Source organism: Centrocercus urophasianus, unplaced genomic scaffold (genome assembly GCF_019232065.1).
Source record: "Centrocercus urophasianus isolate 14NV4802_14NV808 unplaced genomic scaffold, USGS_Curo_1.0 seq_36, whole genome shotgun sequence".
NCBI classification, from domain to species: domain Eukaryota; kingdom Metazoa; phylum Chordata; class Aves; order Galliformes; family Phasianidae; genus Centrocercus; species Centrocercus urophasianus.
In genome coordinates, this window is record NW_024884933.1 from 2,929,081 (window position 1) to 2,945,216 (window position 16,136).

General features: G+C 51.9%; 1 protein-coding gene across 4 annotated transcripts in view; it reads left to right on the forward strand.

Annotated features, from left to right (window-relative positions):
* The window catches only part of CASZ1 (castor zinc finger 1), a 148,293-nt gene that overhangs the window by 3,514 nt on the left and 128,643 nt on the right, over positions 1 to 16,136 (forward strand). The window contains exon 1 of one of the 4 annotated variants that reach the window (XM_042831473.1): positions 171 to 352. The exons of 2 other annotated variants lie outside the window; for them this stretch is intronic. The gene's annotated coding sequence lies outside the window, so the exon portion shown is untranslated. Of the gene's footprint in view, positions 1 to 170; positions 353 to 10,318; positions 10,346 to 16,136 lie in introns of those variants that run through there. One more of the 4 variants, XM_042831471.1, reaches the window with a different exon arrangement.

The window sequence follows — 16,136 nt, forward strand, 5'->3', positions numbered from 1 at the left end:
AAAAAAAAAAACTTATTTCCTTTTTCTTTTCAAGCCCAAGCAAACTTGCACGGTGACTTTGCCGAGCTCCTTGCAAATTGCCCTGTCCTGCCAGGAGCCTGCAGCAGCCCCACAGCCCACGGCTCTGCTCCCTGCCCTGCTGGCACTGCCCCGCTGCCATCGCTGTGCTGGGGGTTCTCCCGCAGCCCATCAGCCCTCTTTGGTTTTGCTCATTTCATTTTCAGGATTCCTACGTGGTCCGGCTATAGACATTCCTTGGGAGATAAGGGAGCAGTGCAGTTCCATAAACAAAAGCTTTTACTTGCATCTTGTGGAAAAAAACCCCAAAGAAAACCCCGTCTGAGTGAAGCAGGTACCATAAATGAGTGCTGTAATGATTCTATATTCCACAGCGCTGCTACTTTAACTTCTAAAATCTGTTTCCTCTCTGGTTTGTAACGTTAATCAAAGAGCCGCTTCCTTCCCATTTTTCCACAGGCTGGGGCTAATTAGAACCACGCGAATCCCATTTTGTCAGTTCCATGTGGATGTTGCTTTAGGTTTCGGAAGGCGAAAGCCTCGCGTGCAGCCCGGCTGGGCGCTCCCAGGGCTATCGGTGCTAACGCTCCCATCTCCCAGACCTGCTCACCCATCCACCCCACGCAGAGCTGTGGGTCACACATGGGGAGCGGGCGCTGAGAGGTGAGGGCAGGGAAGGCCGAGGAGGAGAGCAGCTTTTGTGGTGTATTTCCAAAGAGCAGCAGAGAAACCCGAAGTGACGCGAAGCTGAGGCTTCACCGAGTTGGTAATTGAGCCCTTAACCTCCTGATGTCTATATCAGAAAAGCAGAGCCTAGCAGAGGGAGACAAAGCATAAAAGCAAATACCGGCTGGGGGAAGCCGGCGAGATGGCAGAGATGCTGAAGAGTAGTTGAGGATACGGATAAATCTCTACGCTGCATTTCCTTCAGCTGGGTTTTTCCCTCTGGCGAAGCGCAGCAGGTTTGAAGGTGGCTTTAGGAGAGCCCTGGCGTGCCGAGAGCCCAGAGCTGGGGGCTTCTGCCAGGGCTCCCATTCTGTCTGCTTCGGAAGAGCAGAGATTTTTAGATCGTGGTGGGATGTGGGATGGCTGCAGTTCGGGAGCCCCAGGTTGGGCCGTGCTGGAGGAATGCGGCTCTCACCGCTGCAGGACCGCTCTGCCTGTGCCTAAATTGGGATCCGGGGGCTCACGGGAGGGTCTGAAAGTTACTTGTGGTGTGTAGGACTGCGGCTTCAAAGGAAAGCAGGAGAGCGTCGTAAATTTTGCTAAAATTAATCAACCATTTAAGAGCTCCACGTTAACGAGGTTTTCCAGGCAAGCAGCTTTGCTGCTCCTCTTCGTCGTTCTCGTTTGACGTCCAAAAGGCTTGGAGTAGAGGGGGGAGAACGTGAGCGAGGAGAGGAGGGGGTGGAATTTGAGTGGAAATAATAAAAACAAAAAAGACTGGATTTGTGGGATATAAATCCTCATCTGTCCTTGATCCATATTGTCAAGTTTTTTTTTTTTTTTGGTCGGATTTGTCCTGTGTGCCTTTGACGGAAAAGGCACGTAGAGAGAGCGAGCGGCAGAGGGGGAGAGAGAGAGACGTGTCACTGCTTTGGAGCTCATTATCATTCTTAATAAGTCTTAAGGAATAAAGAGGAGCATTGAGTGTAAATGCTGGGTAATCCTAACACTCCTCAAGGTGAGAGGAGTCTCGAGGACACAGAGAAAGAGAGCGTGGAGGAGGGGGCTCCGCGGGAGCGGGGATGGAGGCGGCTGGAGGGGAAGGGGCCGCGGGCCGGGCTGCAGGGCCTGGGATGGGAAAGTTGGCCGCAAGTTTGGAGACCTCCGTGAGCCGCGGGGCCGCGAAGCGCTCGCGTTGGACGGGGGGCACGAGGCGCTGCTCGCACCGCGCTCCTACGAGGCCGCGGGGCCGTGAGCGGTGAGCGCTGCTCCGCACCGCCTGCCGTGCCGTGCGGCTCCGTGCCCCGCGTCCCGCGGGCTCAGGCGGACACTAGGTGGCTGCGTTCGAGGCTCTGCTCCCTCCGGCTGCCGGTGGGCTCCTGCTTCCGACTCGGGCTGCCGGCAAAACGCGGAGATGCCTTCGGGCCGTGCGATGGATTCAGCCGTCGAGCCGCACGCCCGGCTGCTCCTCTCTGCCCTCCCGGGTCCTCCGGCACGTGGAGCGTTCTCCTCCCGCAGCGTGCTCGGCTCCTGGCCGGCATTAAGCGTTACCTTTCTTACGAGGCTCCGCGTCCCTCGGAGCTGTGATCAGCTGGCATGAAGGAGAAGCCGAATACGATGAATGGAAGCCTTGCTAAGTGCCGATTTTCTGGGTCCAGGTGCTTGGCTTCAAGGTTAAGTGTTACATTGGTAATATTATTAGGTATTAAGTTATTACTAATAGAACTACGGGGCTTGGCAGCGAACCACTGAGAAACTGCATTAGGGCTGAGTTCATCCTGGTTCCTCAGCCCTGTGCTGGGAGTGCAGAGGGTTTTCTCTCCTATTTTCGTTCCGCCACCGGTGACGCTGTTTGGAAATAAAATAGGTTGCTTCCAGATTGGGAGCCATAGGGCCTGTCATCTCGATGACAATGCAAGAAGTCACCTCGGAGTGGGTCTCTGAGGCTGCTCCGGATCCTTCTGCCTGCGTGGGGCTGAGCCCAGGGCTGGGAGCAGTGGGGCATGGAATGTGCCAGCACCCAGGCACAGAGGAAGGGGGGGTGGTTGGGCACTGTGGCTTTTAAAGAGGCTTTAGGTTTTGGGCACTGTCCTCAAAGGGCAGCGTGCTGAGCCCCTCGGCGTGGAAGGAGTATTTGGGTCTTGGGATGTGTACTAAATGTGTTGTGCGGTGCCACGCAGGGTGGAAATGGATGTGGAACAAAAGCTGAGTGCTGCTGGGATGGGAGAGAGCAGCATTTCCCGATGGCACAGAGCAGCCCAGTTCTGTTCCCAGCTATCTCCAGCCCAGCCCCAAACTGTGCAGCATCACACTGTGTGCACCAGGCACGGGGTTGGCAGCACTGCTCCCGGTGCCACTGTTTGCAAAGCATCCTCCTGGAGGGCTGCCGATGCCGAGCCCTCCTCTGGCAGCCCAGCCTCACACTGGGAGCAGTGTCCTTTCACACTGGTGAGCCAGCAAAATCTCTCCCAGGGGTTACTGCAACCTCTCAGCAGCGATTTGCAAACAGGCGTTTGGAGATAAAGTGTTGGTGCCGAGCGAAGGGCCAGTAGGGCAGATATGAAACGCGGACGGTGTATGAAAGGAAGGTGTATGAAATGCAGCCTGCATCTCCCATTTCACTGCACTATGCCAAAACACACAGTTTCTTATTTCAGTCACTGTGATCTTTCAAGGAGGTTAATTTCCATGACGAACTCCAGGCCACGTGCTAGGAGGATTTATCTAATTAGACTGACACTTTTCTTTTTTAAAAAAGAAAATTAAGCTGCACCTTGGAGGACTTAAGTATTTTAACCTGTGGGAGCGGCAGCAGGCACTGTGAGCCCTGTTGCAGAGTGGGGAGAAGGGAAATTTCTCCTTTTTCAGTTCCCCATTTAAGACTTCACTACAGGTCCTCATTCATCTAGTTTTCCTGCATGGTGGCCAAACACATCTCTGGCACTGCGGGACCGTCCTTGCCTGGGATGTGCTCACACAGTGCCAGGAGAGCCCCCGGCCCTTCATCCAGCCCAGCTGTGATTTGGGATTCCTGCTAAAAAGTCCATTTGGGTGAGAACTGGGACCACGTTGTGATAAAAAGAGGATTTTAGGCTGAGGCTGTCAGATGCCATGCTTTCCCCTGAGCAGACAGCTCACGCTGCAGCACAGTGTGTGGTGCTGTGTTGTTCCCATCAGAGTCGTGCTGCAAGCACCACTGCTGGTAGGTCCTGTGCAGAGTGCTCCAGCTGCTGGGAGCCCAGGGAGGTCTGTGCAGGGCGCTGTGCTTCATGCACTGAATGCAATGCAGCCCACGTGTGCTGGGAGCACAGCAGTGTTATGGGGTGCGAGCGCAGGTAAGAATTGAGGCGAGCGGCCGTGCACGAGGTGCCAGTGGTGCCAGCAGCCTGGTGATATTTCAGTGAGTGCTTTGGAGCCGTTCACACCGCAGCCCTGCACAGAGAGAGGAAAATGCGACAGCCCTGTCCCCAGAGCTGGTCACTGGTGTGCTGGGGAGTCCGTAGTGGGTTGAGCCTGAGGTTCCATTGCAATTTGTCTTTGATGAGGAAAGGAACAAAAATAGATGTTTCCTGTGCTGCCTTCCCCCCCCGGCCCCCCGCCTCGTAATGCAAAAACAAAAGGGAAAGAAAAATAATAAAACCTGCCAGGCGCTCAGAGGTCTAACCAATAAGAGCCCTGTCGGCTGGGGAGCGATCGTTCTGGCTTGGTCAGCCATCCCTAACAAGTTACGGGTTGTATAAACTCCCAGCTTACAGCTGTGAATTTACTCAGTTTTGAATGCAGCCACAAGCTGGCTCAGCAGGATCTGAAGCCGTCTGCTCCAGTGGCCATGGTATGCCTGAAATGCCCAACTTCAGGGGGCCCAGCTATGGACATGGAACTGCATGGTGCAGGGCCGCACCAGGCGTTCTCCAACCATCCCCTGTGTGGAAGGGCTCTTGCTGCCATAAGCTGCAGTGTTCATTTGTCCTCTCTGATTTAGCTCCCGTGCGTTGGGCGGATGCCTCAGCGCAAGATGAGGAGCGTGGCTGGGGAGAGCCCTGCAGCCCGTGCAGAAGCCCTTTGCGGCAGCAGCAGCTGTGCAGAGCTGTGCAGAATTTGGTACATGCGTGACCTGGAGGAGAGGTGTTGGTGTGAGCGACTGTGAGCAGCAGCCTGGCTCTGGGTTGGGGTTGTTGCTGCAGAAGGCTCTGAGCTCTGAGCACCTCTGGTGTCGCAATGTTGGATGCTCCTAGAGAGTTGAACTTTTGGCTTGTCGGCACGGAATCCCTCTGCAAACAGAAGCATGTTATTTGCTTCACAACTTGAAAGGGAATTTAGCCCAATAACACAATTAAATTTTGATAACCTCTTAAATGTTAAGGAATCGGGCAATTCACAGCAGCTGGGCAGAGGCAGCCTGGGGAAGTGCACTGTACCTACCAAGGATGCGTATCACCGTGGTTTTGGTGGGGAAGCATTTTGTCCAAGACAAATCCTTTTGTCTCGGAACGACACTTCCTACACCCAGATGAGCTCAAGGAGATGCGAATAGAAGGTGCATGAAGGGTTCCTCTCCATCTTCCTCCTCTCCCCCACGGAGCTGCGCTGCTCTGGCTCCCAAAGGGTTAAGGTGACTCATGCCCCTCTGGAAGCTCTGCTGGCAGAAGCTTCATCCCAGCCTCTAATTGGCTGTGTTTGCTCTGCACTTTCTCGCTCTGGTTTTGATGAAAACATTTAACCGGGAGCTCAGCGTGCGGAGGCTCCCAGCTGACAGCCGCTGCGCTGCCTGCACCGCGTTGTCCTTGCTGTGTAAATTCAGCTGCCTGCTTCGGGCTGGCAGGGAGGACCAGCGCACGCAGTGTTGCTGCTCCTTGGCTGTGCTCCTCCGCTGCTTTCGCTGCCCAAAGCTTGATCTGCAGTGAGCAGTGGGCAGCGGGGTGAGGCCAGGGGCAGTGCTGGACCAGTGGCTGCCATCCCTGGGGTTTCCTCCCTGGGCTCTGGGCCACGAAGGAGAGATGAAGCGCTGCGCTCTGTTCCGTGGGCTGACCTGCTCATTGCTTCCTGTGCCACACGGGATCTTCCCATCACACTCCTTTATTCCAGCAGTGTCAAGTAACAGACTGCTAATCTCTAGGCTCTTCTAATGAGTTTTGTCCTACAACGTCTCGGCCGGTTTTGACTTTTGCCACAAAAGTAGCAGAGAAGTTACCACGTCTTCGTGGAGACCGTCCTGAGAGCGGGCATGTCCGAGCTGCTCCGCTCCTGCTCTGCAGAACCCGTGGGCAGAGCCGTGCTGAAACAGCCCTGGGGGTGATGCCAGGTTATCAGTGTTGCTGCTGGAAAACGCATTCAAATTTCTGCCCAAACAGGAGATTGTGACACGCAAGAAATTCATCTGTGCCCGCTGGGGCTGCCACTGCGCTGTTATTTCTTTACGTTTCTTTTCTTATCTCTGGTGATCTACCCTATGAACAGCAAAACAAATCCAGATGGGAAAATGTATAAACCAGAAATTCTGGATTCTCTGTTCCTGGAAAAGCATGGTTCCTTGTTCTCAGCCGCCTCCGTGTGTCATGGGGTCTGCCATGAAATGATGCCAGAGCTGTTGAAAGAAGCCAGGGCTGCTTTAGAAGTGAAACAGCAGTGCAACAAACGCGGTCCCAAAGGGAGACGAGGGAGAGGGTTGGCCCACACGTGGACACTTGTCCTCTTGGGACTCACCTGAGGACCTTGCTCCATGTGGAGCTGAGCTCAGGGAAGCTTTCTGCCTCTTCCCTGACCCTGAGCATTGATAGTCTGGAACCAAATGCACGTGTCTCATTAAAAACAAAAGGAGCCGGCCAGGCTCCCATTCTGCACAACGTGTGTCTGTTATCAGCCCAGAGAAAGGAGAGCGAACAGGTGTAGGATAACAGCGCAACTGAGAGAGACCAAAGTGCATCATAAAATAAACAAACAGCAGCTCTCCAGCTCCCCCAAATGTACCATTGAGTTGCAGGGTCTGCAACGTGCTTTTGAACGGGCTCTGAGCAAGTGCCTGCTTGGGGCCCTGAGCAGCATGTGGATGGGCAGTGCCAGCAGCACCCGCAGCCGTGCCAGCTTCTGCCCTGGGGTTGGCAGGTCCGGGTGTGTGGGGCACTCCAGGGCTGCCTGGGGGCATCGGGACCTTCTCTTGTCAGAAGTAAGGATCGTAACTGTCTTTATGGTGACCTTTTTCTGCAGTCTGCAGGGAGGAGCGTGTCCGCCCTCCTCTGTGTTACGGTCTTCCATCAGGAGATTTCTTAGGTGATGAGATTTGTACCAGGGTTTTATTTGATTTTCTGCTGTTGCCCCTCATGCTCTGGGCTGGCGGGGCTGGCAGCAGTACTGGCATTTTCATTGCATTTAGCGAAGCAGCAGCTTGGCTTCCTTTACCCCCTTCGGCCGCCAGCGCTTCAGTATCTTAGCGTGACTCAGCTGCTGGAATTATGCTTACCCAACAATACCTTTTGTCCTTTGCCCAAAACTCCTGGCCAAGAAAAAGGGTAAAAAAAAAAAGGAGGGGGGAGAAAAGAATGAAAAGATAAAATTCTGCATTTAGTTGTCCTTTCATCACAGGTGGTGCCAGTTGGTTTTTGCTTTATTTGTACAAGGTGGGGAGAAAAAAAGAAAACAAGGTGGAACTCAGACAAGGCCCAGGAAATGTTTGAGCCTGACAACAAACTTCCTTTTGTTCAGGGGAGCAAGGGGAAGAGAACAGAAAAAAGGAGCAGAAGAGCAGCTGAAACCGACCTCAGCCCTGCGCTCCTGGGCAGCTTTCTTCTTCCTACTCATTATTGTTTGAGGTTCTTGTTTTGATCAGGTGTCTGGTGATAATTTTGTTTGCACTGGGGCCTTTGTGGGCGGCCTTCTGCAAGGTGGATGGAAGAAAGGTTTCCTGGGGACACGTCTGTCCTTTGCAGGGGGGCACTTATCCCTTGGTGTAGGGTGGTGCTGTTGGCTGATGCTCAGCATGGTCCTTTCCCTCCTGCCATCCTGAAGGATGGATAGGAGGATGTGGTCCAGAGGGCCAGATGAGCCGTTTAGAGCACAGACATGCAAGTTGTGGATTGAAAAGCGGAAACAGAAGGTTTTGTTGATGAGAAAAGGAAGATGACTTTGAAGGCAGCTGTCAGGGATGCTGCCAAGAAGACTCCAGAACACCACAAAGTGCTAGGAAATGGACCTCCCAGTCGCAGAAAGATTCTGAGCAGCTTCTTGTTGGTCTGAAATCTCTGTTGTATCTCCTGCAATGGTGTTCTTTCAAAGGGAGAATTGGGAATCGTGGGACAGCAGCCTAAGAGGCACTAGAAATTAGCATGGCCTTATGCTGCGTGGCATAAGATGGGTTCAGGCAGAGCTGTGTCCAGCAGGGAGGTTGCAGCTGGCCCATAGGTGGTTGCTCTGGGTACCCTTGGGGCTCTTCTCGAGGTGCTGCCTGGTGCCTTCTCAAATTGCCTTTTCCTCCTCCTTGGCTGTGTGCAGTGTTGCAGTGTTGCAGTGGTCCCATAGCACTGGAACATCTGGGATGAAGGGCTGCTGAGTTTTCCCTTGGCCAGGCTAGAAAGATGGCACACGGTGCTTGGTGCAGCTTGCTTGGGCACTGCTTTGCACTGTTGGGGTGTCACCCGTGGGGCTGGCACTCTCTGCTGTGTTTGGGGGGAGGTGGGCAGCCTTCAGCACATGAGAAGGAAAAGCTCAGCTGTTGTTACTGCATGCAGCTCTCCCTGTGCTGGTGATGCTGTGCTTCCCAGCTGTGTCTTCCCCAAGTCTTGCCTTTCTTTTGGTAAGGGCTACTGTGTTAGGTGAAAAAAATCCGAAAATGCTTTTCCTTGGTGCTGGGAGAGTGGATTCCCCGTATTGCATTCGCATCCTTAGCAGCCTTTCTTCATGCTGAGTTTGCTCAGCCAGCCCTGGGCTGGTGGTTGATGGTTGGACTCGATGTTCTTAGTGGGCTTCTCTAACCTCACTGATTCTACGATGCTGTGACTCTTCTCGAAGGCGGTGCTGAGCAGCGTGGAGCTGCTGCTGTGGGGCCTCAGGCTGCAGGATGCAATCCCAGTCAGGTAACTGGGCTCCCAGTTCAGTGACCACAGAGCAGAGCCACATCTGCGGGTCTCAGCTAAGAGCTACAGCACTGCCATACAACATACGCTCTTCAGATTTACACTGAGAGCTGCTGCATTCAGGCTGTGGTCCTCAGTCTTTACCTTACTTTTTGCATCTGTACGATAAAAGGTAATAAAACTTGTCTGCACCGCAGCTCGGAGCTGAGAATGAAGGGACGTTTCCCAGTGCCGGATGAAAGGCAACCGTGGAACACGAGCTGTTGGTCTGTTTGCCTTGAGTTGAGAAATGAGGGCTGGAGCCTCATAGAGGGCAATGAGTGCTGCTCTGGGGAGCGGGGCCGGGGGTCTTAAGGGGGGATTGGCAGTGCGTGCTGGCAGTGGGAGTGGGGGTGGTGGGTGAGCAGTGTTCTGCTGCTGCTCCACGCGCAGGAACGACTGTGGGGAACGATTTCAAAGCCACCACTATGGAGATTAAGGGGATGAGAATGTAAATCTCAAGTAAAAAGGTAATTGAATGTAATAGCAAACACTGCTCGGTCTATGTTAATTTTAGCTCTTCCCCTGGATACAAGGCGCTGTATTAGTGTTTTATTACCATTTTGTTTGCACTAATAAAATAGTAAAATTTATTTCAAGGAAGTTGAAGGATGGTTTTACAATGCAAATTTGAAGAAATTGGACTTTTCATTTACGCCACTGCTATTTTAAACCCTGAAGGGTGTAAATTAGCCTCCTTTGCCTGGGTGAAATCCACCGCTTCCATGAGCAGGGGGAGGATTTGATGTGGGGGAGAAGAGGACAAAACCAAATCATCTGAATATTTCAGAGAGACAGAGATGTCTGATAGGAGAGAGAGGGAGCTGCTGCCTGGGACCACCGGGAGTGCAGGTTGGACAGGTGGGAGAGCTGCCATCAAGAGCTTTCTGCTGATGAGCTGCTTTCATTTTGTGTCCCAAAGGAGCTGAGGGTGGACAGTGGGCGCAGTGGAGCATCCCTTTCCTGCTCTGTGCTTCCTGCCCATGGACAGGTGACAGTAACCGGAGCCCAGCTGGTGCTGCAGTGTTCCTAGAAGCGCGGAGCTCTGGGCAGGTTTTACTTCCCAGCCCAGGGGAACCCCACTGCTCCCATTGCCTGCACTCCTCTCTTCCTCCCGCTTTGCTGTCTCCATCTTCCTGCCGTAGCCCAGCCCATCCGGCTCTCATTCACCGCTGAGTCACAGCGCTGCCAGCAGAGGTGCCTCCAGCACTGAGGCTGTCTCCATGACCTCTGCCTTCAGCCAAGGCTCCAAGGGGTGACGTGGGCAGGAGTGGCATGTTGTCTGCTGCCTTTCCCCACCGGGAAGTTGTTTATTGCAGCACTGTTGTGATGGCACTGCTTTGCCACTGCTTGGCCTTGTTGTATGTGTTGATGTGAAGGGCAAAACTGAGACACAGAGAGAGGATCTGGAGAGCTGTGTTTGGTTCCAAAGGTCCTGTGCTGGCTTGGCTGCCTGCTGCTCGCAGCCAGGCGTCGCCAGGTGCAGAGGCATCCGAAGCTCAGCAGCTTTCTTGGACTCGTCCAAGTTTCTGCAGTGGATCTCAAAATCTCATGAGGTAATTCTGAAAACTTCCTTCTCTTGGTGCAGATGGGGATGTGGAACAGCCGCTGTAACATCACTTTTCAGATACCAGCGGTCCCATTCTGGGCTTGGGGAAGGCTCTGAGTTATTTAACCACATTCACCCAAGCACATAGCTCAGTCTTCAAGCAACACTAACACAAAGACAACTGTCCCTTTCCGATATAGGTGAAACTAAGTTTTTTTCTGGATCTTCTGAGTGAAGTTGTACCTTCTCTCGCTGTCCTGTATGGCTCTGCCTTGCAGTTCGGGCAAGGTGTGTATGTACATCAGGTTTGTACGTAGCTGAATTACAGAAGAGGTGGAAGTCATCCAAGAACCATTCGCTTTCTTGTAGCGGACCAGTGGGTACCTGAAGCACTGCTTACTCCCGGACAGGTTCTGTCCTCAGGTACTGGTGATCCTGCTGCCAGCAGGCAAACTGCTGTGGGCTGCTCCTGCTATGAGCTCTAATTGCCAGGCGCTCGTTTGTGGCTGGGCTGCTGGTCTGGCCAAGTGGTACAGAGGGAGCTGGAGAGGAAAAACCAGCTCTGTATATCTGATCTTGCAGATGGGTAGATCTCCCAGCTTTCCCGTGGATTATGAATATCATCTGTTCATTGTAGCCTCAAGAGGCCTTTCAGGATGGAAACCACTGTGTGTGAAAACGGAATGAAGCTTCGGCTGGAGGGCAGCAAACTCTCTGGGGGTTTGGGCCAGGCTCCGTGTCCCGTTGCCACCGTGCAACCTGTCCGAGAGCGTTAACAAAGCACAGGGAGCTGGTGGAGCCTTGTGCAGGCTTGGCACACAGCACAGAGCTGCTGGCCCATTGGTGTCACTCCCTGCCCATCTCCTTCGCTGGATGGGGCAGAAACTGAGCCAAGACTGAGGGTGTTACCAAAGAAAGCAGAGACTTATTTTTGGCATTGAAATGGTTTCCTATTCCAAGCGAGTCTGGGGAGCAGCGTGGTTGTGTACCCAAGGATTTAAGCAGTACATTAAGCAGAGGGGTTACAGTCCGGGTGGATTTCAATCAAAAACGATAATTACATCAAATAGCAAGCGGAAATGGAAAGAGAGGATTACTAACCCGACCCTGAACGCTGTTGGCTGCTGAACCTGCTCCATTATTCACACCCCCTCCATTGCCTGAGGTGGGGTGTGTGTTTGTGTGTAGGCAGCAGGGCCCCCCCTCCTCTCCCCATTTCCTCCATCATTCGATGAAGTCAGTCCCTGTGCTGGTATCAGCGCTCGGAGGGAGGCTGGGATTTGCATGACTTGGAGTTGGGACTTTGCAGGGCAGGTTTGGTCTCCCCGTGCGGCTCTTCCTGGCTCCGGGCTGAGCACGGTGGAGGCAGCGTGGGAATCCCCCGACCCGTCAGTGTTCTCCTGCTCCTGTTTGGGCATCAGGTGATGGGCTTGGGCTCGTGGCTGGCCATCCTCAGGAGACCGGACAGCCCCGGAGTGGGAATGAAGGTGCATTAGAGTTAGGTTAGCGCTTAAAGCTCTTGTTGAGGTATGAGAGCCCTCCAGTTCCCTCTGTCCCACTCTCCTGTCCCTCCTTTCCCATCCTTGGCCCTTGTGCCTCCATAAGGCATGGCCGAGCATGGGGTCAGCAGTGGCTGTTTGGCAGGCAGGAGGAGCTGTGCATTCACCCTCTGCTTTCCTAATCCCAGGTTTCACAGCCCAGCCCGGCCCCTGTTTGATGGGATCTCTTCTTCCCCCTTGGTGCTACATGGGTGGGACGGTGTGCTGGAGCAAGGCCTTCCTTCCAACAGCAGAAATACACTGCACCCTGACCAAATCTGTTCCTCTTTGGCAAATTCAGATGGGAAAGCAGTGTGGTCTTCTCACGTAGCTCATCCTTGGGATGCTTTGCAGGGCAAAAGACCTGACTGCATTCTCACATAAACTGCCGTTGCCTGTAGTGCCTGTTGAGTGGTGCTTGTGTTTCTGGCCCATAGGGGAGGCCCTGCCTTTTCCCCAGGCAGTGAAGCAGTTACCTGGCACCATCTGCTCGCTGTGGGTTGTGACGTGGGCTTGTTGGCCTTCTTGCTGTGGTGCTGTAGTTTCTGAGTGTCCCAAGCTCCTGGTGGCAGAGACCTGACCCTGGGAGGAATGCTCTGTGGCTGCGGGGTGATGCTCTGCTCTGAGAGGCAGATGTTGGCTTTCATAACACAATATGGTGGAGTGTAAAAAAACACTGTTCAACCATAGGTTTCATTGAAAATAACTTCATATAGTACAGAAACACTGTCTTAGCAGTGAAATCCTTTTTGGCCATTAGAGGAAGGAATAGTGGTACCGATTGGGCCTTTATTACTCTCCTTTATTACATAAACAGAGAAAATTCCTTAAAGAGAAAAACAGAACTAAGAAAATTTCCCCCTTTTTTTTCTCGTGCATTTTTCTGGCCCTCATTTTAAAATTATTTCATATTTCCTCTGCAGTGCAGATGGAACAGCTTAGGGGTTCAAGGAACCCAGAAATAGGAAAAAGAGATGTCGGGAAATAAACTACATCAGATATGATAAATTCATTTTAATGTAAGGTTTGGTTTTATCACAGACTGTAGAAAATACAGAAATCCAGACATGGGGACAAACAGTGTGACCAGCTCAAGGAGGGCTGGGGTTGTCCCACTGCTGGAAGGGCTGCCCTGCTCCTAAGCTGAGCTGTGCCACTGCTCTGGCACTTCTGCTCCTGGGTCCTGCTTTCCATCTTCCTGTCCTTACGTTAACTGCAGTTACCTTTCACCAAATGATGCAATCTCAGCATACATGGGATAAAAGGTTTGCTTTTAAAGGGATGTCATTTGTAGGTCTGGAAAAATAAAAGTGGAAGGTGGGGCTAAAAAAGAGAAGCAGCTGTGTCTGACCCTTCCAGCTCCAGCTGAGTCCTCCCGAAGCTGCAGGTGATGAGAAATGTGGTGGAGCTACGTCCTTACTTCCATTTCCAGGAGAAGTGTGCATGTGCACGGACATTCCTGGCTGCCACAGGACCTGCTCTGCTCACCCATGGCAGCAGCACAGCCCCACAGGTTTGCAGGTGCTGGCAGGGGACGCTGCTTGGCCTTGGGAAACATCAGGCGTGGGGCAGGCAGGAGATGCTGTGCATGGCTTACCAGTTCTATCAGCAGCACATCCCTTTGTACTGAGAGGAGAGAAATTCCATCCGGCTCTGCTGATTCAGTGGAGTAAAGAGGTGGAATTCATTAGGAAAAAAATGGTTTACGACGTAGCTTTAGTCAGAGGTTCTTCCATTTTAACGTCCTGCATTTCCATGATGGATTGTTTGGAAGACAAAGCAAGCACCAGGGGCTTCTCAGGGTTTTTGTTTTTAGTTTTTTTCATTAAAGTTTAATTGCGTGACTTGTTACGTGGTGTAACTTCTGGAAGGGTTGTTGTCATTGCTTGCAAAATGATTTTTGATTTGTTATGTTTGAATCTTAGTGCAGGAGCGTTACACCTCAGAGAGGCATTCAGACACGCATATGGAGGGGAAACATAGATAAATATATATAGGATGGGTCGTGGTTAATGAAAGAAAAGAAGTGAAACTGCTGCGAGAGAAGAATCTCCTTTATTCGAAAGCTCTTCTGCTGCATCACCAGGACAGAGACTGAGGGCCCTGAAATTAGTGTAACTGTAATTTATATCCGCCGTAAGGACACTCTGCCTCCTGATCAGTAATGGAGCCCTAAATATAAATGGATCCTCATCTCGCAAACACTCAATATCGTCTTTACTCACATGAGGAGTCAGAGGACAGGTTTGTATGGGGAAAGCGGGGCATTTGCATAAGTACTGCCAGCACCAAACAGCAGATTTGCTCTGCACAAACAACAACAATCCCATTAAAATCACCCCGCTTTCATAGTTCAGAGAAAATATAACGAAAACATTGAAACTGTAATAGATGTTGCTGTTTGTATTGGTATCGATTTCATAATTTGTGTTGTCTTAATCTTGGGTGGGTGAAGATTAAGAATCTCCACATAGAGGTGTGTGCGCAATAAGCGGGCAATGTCCTAAGCTGCTTTCCTCTGCCTGGAGACGATGATTTGAGGGCAGAACGTTTCCTCCATAAACCCTAGGTTTGGAAAACAAAAGAGGATCTTTATAAATAAAAATCTTGAGAGGAAAACATCCATTAAACCGCAAGCTGGCAGAGAAAGTGCTGGCTTTAAACAAGTTTTCCCAACTTCGTTTATGGTGTAAACAGACAGCACAGACCTCCCAGCACACAGTGGCCCCGACTTCTCTCCCTGCTGTCCAAGGGGACCGGGGGCACGTGTGCTGAACGAGAGGAGAAGGTGGCTGTGTTTGTATTATATAATCTACAGCCTTTTGCATATAAAACATTCATACAGTTTAACTTGAGATGTGGCTGTTAAACTGATAGCCTGTGGGATCCGCAATTATTTTGGTGCAGTTTCACTTAATTAGTAACAAATTTCTGCAAAATCCAAATAAAAACGAGCACTTTGGAGGTCGCTGAGCTGTAAGTCGGCGTGAGGCAGCTTCTCATCCACACCTTTCAGAATCCACACCTGTGAGATACTGTTAGGGAAGGGAAAAAAGAGAGGGGAATTTACTCTGCGGAGCACTTGGGAGTTACTGCGTTGGGGAAAGGGTAGTAAAAAATTAGCAGTGGTCACCTTCAGCTGTGGTTTGTTTGCAAGACAGCTGAGCCTGATGGAAAGGCAGTTCACTCAGCTGGGGAAGCAGTTGGAGCTAACGAGGTCCCAGCAATCAGTGGGGCTGAGCTGCTCCTACTTGAGAGGCATCTCAGTGTTCAGTAGTGTGGTCACAGCCATGATGTGATGGGTATGGCCTGGGGTGTGCTTCTGTGCCTTTGGTGTCTCTTTGCTCCTTGGTGCAGGTATGTACAGGTTTCTGAACACATTTGCCCTTTCTTTGTGTGTGTGTGTGTGTGTAATTCTTTTGGGCTTTGTTGCTGTGTGTGATCTGTACTGTGTGAGGTTTGTTGGGACTGCAGGTTGTTCTCCAGTCTCTGTGCTGGGCAGGTGTGTGTGTAAGGCTGGCTGTGGGCTGACACTGGGAAAAATAGCAACAAAACAGCAACCAAACAGAAGGAATAGTGTAAGTAGCAGTGTGCCCTTAGACAGAGGACTTCATTTAGCAAAGAAGGGGATAGCCTAGTGGTTAGAGCACAGACAGAAATCTTATCTTCTGCTGGCTCTGTCTGAATTGCTCCGTGTTTGGTCAAGTTACCTTAACCCCTTGTTGTCCCCACATCCCTGCAAAGGGAAGAATTCCCCCGTGAAACAGAGATGTCCTCTGTTGGGCAGCAGAGATGTCTGCATCTGTGGTGATTTCAGCTCAGAAAGCCGAGGCTGTCTCCGAGTTCCCATGCAGTTACTCATTTCTTTTCAGTGGAATAACTCTGGCTTTTAAAACTAGCAAAAGCAATTAGTTCACTCTGGGGACCAATAGGTGGAAACATGTCATTTTAAAAAATGGATTTGGTGGTGGGGATCTCAGAGGCTTTCTGTTGGGTCAGAGTATTCCTGCTGTGAGCAGTGTCTGCAGGCAGCGGTACGCGCTGTGCCCTGGGAGAGCCGGAGCGCGGTGAGCGGCATGCAGTGAAATGGCCCCGTAATGCAGAGCAGGAGAGAGTAACCAGAATACTGCGTGTGCACTTCTAAAATTGGCCGGGTTAATAAAATGTGCTGATTGCTCCCCGAGGATATCAAGGGACTGGATGATATTAGTAAGGGTCACCAGTTCAGAGCTGGGGCAAGGCAGAGACTGCGACAGCCGC